At 43.8% G+C, this 7,500-nt stretch overlaps 1 protein-coding gene across 1 annotated transcript in view; it reads left to right on the top strand.

The window, feature by feature from the left end:
* Nucleotides 1-7,500, top strand: part of LOC311227390 (uncharacterized protein) — a 75,790-nt gene that overhangs the window by 29,106 nt on the left and 39,184 nt on the right. The gene's annotated exons all lie outside the window — the stretch shown is intronic.

Here is a 7,500-nt window from a genome sequence, read left to right as displayed (position 1 = left end):
AATCTGCTATGGTGTACTGTCGATTTAGAGCCAGATAGCACTGCATTTTGCTCTGTGCTTTTGTTTGTGTTTTCCAATAGGTGATGTAGTTTTGTTTTAGCTGTGTAGTAATTTGATTTATTCTGATTGGTGATGTGTTCTGTTCCTGAGGTGTGTTAAGAGAGCAGGTTTGTGGACTCAGCCTCAGGACCAGCTGGGTAAGGGGTTCCTGATGCTCCTCAGCTCTTGGCACTGCAGGGCTTGATAATGGTACGAGAGGGGGTCACTTCGTTTTAGGTGTGTCCAAAAGTTAATTGCTCTTTTTTGTATTTTTAGTATTAGTGGGTAACGGCCTAATTCTGCCCTGCATGCATTGTTTGTAGTTTTCCTCTGGACATGTAGGAGAATCTTACAGAACTCTGCATGCAGGGTCTCAATGGGGTGTTTGTCCCATTGGCTAAAGTCTTGTTTTGTAAGTGGACCCCACACCTCACTGCCATAGAGTGCAATTGGTTCAATAACACATTCAATTAATTTTAACCAGATTCGAATTGGTATTTCTGTTTGTATATTTCTTTTTATGGCATAGAAAGCCCGGCGTGCTTTCCCTCTCAGCTCATTGACTGCTTCCTTAAAATGTCCAGTTGAACTTAGTTTTAGGCCTAAATAGGTGTAATGTGTGCAGTACTCTACATGTTTTGTACCAATTGAGAACTTTGGTAGGACGTCCTGAGATCTGGATCTTTTTTGGAATATCATTATTTTGGTCTTTTTTGGGGTTTACTGCCAGGGCCCAGGTCTGACAGTAATGCTCTAGCAGGTCCAGGCTCTGCTGTAGGCCGTCTGCTGTGGGGGACAACACAACCAGGTCATCTGCAAAGAGCAGGCATTTCACTTCCCGATTGTGGAGACTTACACCGGGGGCAGAGGACTTTTCTAGTATATTAGCCAATTCATTAATATAGATATTGAAGAGTGCCGGGCTGAGGTTGCAGCCCTGACGAACGCCTCGCCCTTGGGTAAATAATTCTGTTCTTTTTTTGCCAATTTTTACGCTGCACATATTACCAGAGTACATTGATTTAATAATATCATATGTTTTACCCCCTACACCACTCTATAACTTTATAGAACAGTCCTGTATGCCAAATAGAATCAAAAGCCTTTTGGAAGTCAATAAAACAGGCATATATTTTGGTTTTATTTTGGTTTATATGTTTATCAATTAGGTTATGTAGGGTGTAAATATGATCGGTTGTGCGGTGTCTCTCTCTCTCTCACTCTCTCTACTTTATATCTCTCACTCACTCACTCTCTCTCTCCATCTCTCTCTCTCTCTCTCTCTCTCTCTCTCTCTCTCTCTCCATCTTCTCTCTCTCTCTCTCTCTCTCTCTCTCGCTCTCTCTCTCTCTCTCTTCTCGCTCTCTCTCTCTCTCTCTCTCTCTCTCTCTCTCTCTCTCTCTCTCTCACTCACTCTTTCTCTCACTCACTCTCTTTCCCACCCCTCTCTCACTCTCTCTCTCCCCCTCTCTCACTCTCTCTCTCCCACCCCTCTCTCTCTCTCTCTCTCTCTCTCTCTCTCTCTCTCTCTCTCTCTCTCTCTCTCTCTCCCACCCCTCTCTCTCGCTCACTCTCTCCTCTCTTGCGTTTCTCCCCACGCTCTTCATTTCTACAGTAAAAGCACCTGCTAAGATACATTAACACGTGCATCTGACACCACAGCAATGCACAGTCAAATGATCACATGCGTCATTAGTGACAGACTGTGATCTGACTGTGACTGACACAGACATACAGTACAGACACACAGTACAGACAGGAACACATGTACAGACACGTAGAGACGCGCTAATTACAACAGTGTCACAATGGAAGCATCTCACACACACACACACACACACACACACACACACACACACACACACACACACACACACACACACACACACACACACACACACACACACACACACACACACACACACACACACACACACACACACATTTAGAATCTTTATTTATGTCCACATAAATACAATGTTTAAAGGACACAAATATTATCAGTGCAATTAGACATTGTGGGTTATTCTGTTACACACACACATAGTTACACACACACACATAGGATGATGAACCAGACAAGTAGCATACACCTCATGGGCACAGATAGCAGCGTCTTCTCCAAATTGCGTGGCTGCCAATAATAGCTGACACTGAGCAATATCTTGCTAACTGTTTGGCTCTCCGCTTCGGAAGGCCGGCCATCTGAAGGCCTCTAACACCCAACTTATGAACATGACCCAGGCTTCCAAATATGAAAACTATTCACACACACACACACACACACACACACACACACACACACACACACACACACACACACACACACACACACACACACACACACACACACACACACACACACACACACACACACACACACACACACACACACACACACACACACACACACACACACACACAGGTGTATAGCACCTTTCATAAAATAAAATAAAATAGACATAGGCATACAATTGTCATACAATTTTCATAATTATAGTCAGGCATCGACAAAATATTTTGTATAAAATAGACTTAGAATAAGAGCTATGTATAAAGTGTAGACAGAATAACACAATAGCAATAAAATAGCTCTCATTTACAGTACAATAATCATAGTGTGAATGTAATGAGTCTCAGTATTAAAAGGCTATGGTGAAGAGGTACGTTTATAGCTTCCTTTAAAAAAAGTTTTTTTTATCCTCTCTTTCTCAGATTTTTTCTCTGTTTTCTCCCCGTCCCAATTTAGTCATTGTGCCAATTCCCCCCCTCCCCTACCTGGTTGTTGTGTGCATGTCAGGGCTGTACGCTAAGCTTTTTCACTAGGGGCACACTTGAGAAATTTAGGGGCAAACATTTTTTTTAGGGGTACATTTTTAAATAACAATTTTACCATTATTAAAAAAATATGTTCCTCCTGCCTCATTACTGTGGTCCTTTTATTTAACATTTAAGTGCGTTTGTTTTCAGGTTTGTATCTTTTATAATGAACCAACTGAGAAAGTGTGTAAATCACTAATGGAACAAAAACAACAAATTGTGTGTGTGTGTGTGTGTGTGTGTGTGTGTGTGTGTGTGTGCGCGCGCTTGTGTAGTGCTCCTTGAATGAGATCATCACAACACACACACACCATTAATCAGGAGGACAAGAAACTCTGCATACATTTGTTTCACAATGAAAAGTGCTTTAGAAATAAAAAATAATTATTATTATTGTAAATAACCCCACGAAAGGTTTATTATTTGTATGGGTAATTACCTGCTTCATATTTGTGATGTTACTGGTTTCAGTGTGTGCCTAAAGTGATCAATGTGTTGGGCCGTTTATAGAGATCTATGCCAATTAATGTTTATGTATATCCGGGACTTTTTTTTATAAGAATTGAGAGGTATTTGTATATATGACCTTTATTTTGAAAACTGTTGCAACGCAACCTTATTTACATTTGCGCTTTTGACAGTGAAATGTTCAGTCCAACTTAGCTCGAAGGAAAGACTAATAAAAAAGGTTTAATTGACCCGTATGAGGCTCTTACGGTAGGACTTTGATTGTTTATAGAAGTGGAATGTAATACTATGCAAAACGAGAAATAAACAGTGATTTTACCAGCAGTAAAGTTGCAAGCCACTTTCATTTCATATACGGGGAACCGACAATTATTAGTATTATCTTATTTGCATATTGTCTCATTATTAGATAGATAGATAGGTTGATACTTTATTGATCCGCGGTGTCAATTTAAGTAGACAGTATTTCACGTCCTAATATTGGGGTACTCACGTAATGCATGGCTGATCCTGAACGTTAGAAGTTTCCGTGTCCCCGTCAATCAATCATCACGTCAATCATCAAGTTCAAGTTCAAGTTCTTTAATAGTTGTCATACAGAAGTACAGAATACTTTCATACAAAATGCTTCTTACTGTTACGCTCCAGAGACTGTGCTAGACAAGATAGTATCAAATAACATAATATAGCATGTAATTTAGAAGAAGAAAAATGAGGTCACAGTGTTCGGTATAGACATATGTACAATGTTCTGAGTTACCATATAATATACAATACTATGCAGTGTACTAATGTACAGTACTATCTAGTGCAAAGCAGAAATGGGATGAGGTACAATTTTAGGTACAATTTACAGTAAGGTGTACGAGTTGTAGTGCAATCCTTCATCAATAAATATAAAGTGTGGGGAGTGGGTGCTACAGTGTGTTTGTTTAAAGTGGGTGTGTGCGTGTGGATGTGTGTGCTATGTGCGTTTGGTGGTTGTTGTTGTGTAGTGTTCATTCATTGTTCGTTTAGCAGCCTGATGGCCTGGGGATAGAAGCTTCTTCTGAGTCTTTCTGTGCTCGCCTTGAGACTCCGGTATCGCTTGCCTGACCGCAGCAGTTCAAAGAGGCAGTTGTTCGGGTGACTGGAGTCTTTAATGATTCTCTTAGCCTTGCCCGTGCAACGCTTGTTGTAAATGTTCTGGAGGGTGGGGAGCCCCCCTCCAATTGTGCGTTCGGCTGAACGTGTCACTCTTTGTAGTCTGCTTCGGTCTTGTGCAGTGCTATTCCCAAACCAGGAGGTGATGTTGCCGGTCAAGATGCTCTCTATTGTACATGAGTAGAAGTTCTTAAGGATCTTCTGACTGACTTGGAACTTCCTTAGGCGCCTGAGGAAGTAGAGGCGTTGTCGTGCCTTCTTCACAACACTGTCAATGTGTGTGGTCCATGTCAAGTCCTCGGATATGTAGGCTCCGAGGTACTTAAAGCTGTTGACTCTCTCAACCGGTGCCCCGTCGATGCTATGGGGGCTGTAGTCCTTGACCCCCGACCTCCTGAAGTCCACAATCATCTCCTTTGTTTTGCTGACGTTCAGGGAGAGGCTGTTTTCCTGGCACCATCCCGCCAGGACCTTGACCTCTTCCAGGTAGGCCCTCTCGTCGTTGGCAGAGATCAGGCCCACCACCACTGTGTCGTCAGCAAATTTGATGATTGTATTGCTACTCCGCTGAGCCACACAGTCGTGTGTGTACAGGGAGTAGAGGAGGGGACTCAGGCCCCGTCCACACGAACGCTGGGTTTAATGTAACCGTGATTGTATGTGCGCAGTTGCACTGTTCGGCCACACACAACCGGGGATTTGCTACACTGCAACCGCGGTCTTTTGAAACCGGTGGCCAGGGTGGAGTTGTGCGGTTTTGCAGTTGCGTGTGGGCATAGCAACCGAGGTTATTCCCAGTGTTTACAGCAGAGCTGTCGCAATTATTCCCCATGTTCACGGCAGACCGCGGGGTAGAGAGATTAGAGCAGAGCCAACTACACCAGTGTTTACAGCAGAGCTGTCCCAAGTAGCGTTATATGAAAATGATTGTAACAAACTTTTGTTCAAAACGTATCGTCTGTGTTGAAGAGTGTTGTGATCGACTGATGTCTGTTGACGCTCAGAGTAAACATGTAGCTGCAGCTAAACTAAACTCATGTGTTGTCAAGTTATTGTTATAAGGAACCCAGTCCAGACTGCATCCCCATAACAATTGTTTGTATTGAGCCGTATTGTATTGTACCCATTCTGCAATGTGTTAAATAACGTTTGCATCCATTCATTATACTAGCGTTAACGTTACATTATTACGTTAGCATTTAAGCTATATACTATACATAGAGAATGCCATTGACATTAGCATGTGTAGCTAACAACACCGGAGATCTTTTTTGTGAGACTAAACTATCCGCTCTTGGTGGTAAATTGTGTTGCTGATGGTTTTGTTTCATCAACAAAATGAGAGGCAGAACACAGTGAATGTATCCGTTTGTTTATTGCAGTTTCTTTCTTTGCTGAAAATATATGTTCCGTTGGCAAAATGATCAATAGGGTCCAGCTGTGCTTCTAAACGGGAAGTTTACTTCTTCTTCTTCAGTAAATTAATGGCAGATCGCGACCCAACGGGAAGTTTAGTGAGCGTTCAGTCTTTTCTGATTGGTTGAAATGGCCTTCATGTCTGAACAACATCGCCGCCTACTGCTTTGGCATTGTATTACATTGTACTGAATGTATCGGTTGCTGGGTTCCAGCTCTGCCTGTGAGTACGCAGTTATACACGGTTGTCCACCTGTGTTCACCGTGTGGACGGAGTTTTATTTTTTCAAACTTCGGTCATATTAAATCCAAACTCTCGTGTGGACAGGGCCTCAGAACACAGCCCTGGGGTGCCCCTATGTTGAGGGTGATGGATGAGGAGGTGCAGTTGCCTGCTCTCACCACCTGGGGTCTGCCAGTCAGGAAGTCCAAGACCCACTGGCAGAGGTCATAGCCCAAGCCCAGGTCCCTGAGCTTGGCTATGAGTATGGAGGGGACTATGGTATTGAATGCCGAGCTGTAGTCGATGAATAGCATTCTCACATAGTTCCCCTGCCTCTTGTCCAGGTGTGATGCTGCTGTGTGCAGCACATGGGCTATGGCGTCCTCCGTGGACCTGTTGGGGCGGTATGCAAATTGCAGGGGGTCCATGTTGATGGGGAGGGAGGAGCAGATGTAGCCCTTTACTAGCTTCTCAAAGCACTTCATGGCTATGGAGGTGAGCTACAGCATCATCATCTTATCATCTCTCCACATCGGACGTGGTTGTCATAAAATGGACTGATATCCATTATCCACTCAGTTGTTCTTGCGGAGCAAGAGCCATATTATTATTTAAAGGAAGCGGCCACATTCAGTTTCGTTTCGCTAGGAATTATGGGATTTGGTGTTGGATGTATAGACTACGCAGACAGGGACATGGTCTTTAATCGCACGATAGACTACAAGTACCAAGTATATAGCGTGACCCAGATTCACTCCACGAAAATCTTTTTTTCACTCAGGCTATCGCAGTAAGTTCATTCATTGCCGACAGATTCTTTCATAGCACCTCGACATTGTGTCGTACTGTACAGCCTTGGTTGTAGGCTAATGTTTAAAAAAAAATTATCCAATTTGTATGGATTAATTTAGGAGTGAAATGCGAATGAAGGGTTGAAATCTCTACTCGCAACGTTGCTACCAGATATAATATTTCAATCGCAACGGCCAAATTAAGGGGCAATTTGCGACGAGATCGTCGCAGTGTACAGCCCTGCATGTTCTCCTACTGGTCGGTACAAGGGAACCCTGAAGTCATCCGCACGCTTCCTCCGACACGCGCGGCGACAGCCAGTGACTCTTTTTTCACCTGGCAGCGAGGACTCTCATTGGTGAAGTGTAACGCGTGGGAGGTCACGCTGCCTTCATCAAGTCCCGCCTCCGCTGAGCAGGCGCCCAGACCTGACCTGTAGGCGTCGCTGTCCACAATGCCAGATCCCCACCCGTGACTTGCCCTCCCCCTAACCCAGCCAAACGGGTTAGTATAGCGATCAGCCCAAGCCCCAAGCAATGCTGACTCCGGGAGCCGAGACCGCAGCCTCTTGCATTGGTGACGAGCGCAATCTCCGCTAC

Source organism: Notolepis coatsorum (genome assembly GCF_963971535.1).
Source record: "Notolepis coatsorum genome assembly, chromosome: 4".
Classification (NCBI taxonomy): Eukaryota; Metazoa; Chordata; class Actinopteri; order Aulopiformes; family Paralepididae; genus Notolepis; species Notolepis coatsorum.
This window is presented reverse-complemented; position numbering and strand designations above follow the sequence as displayed.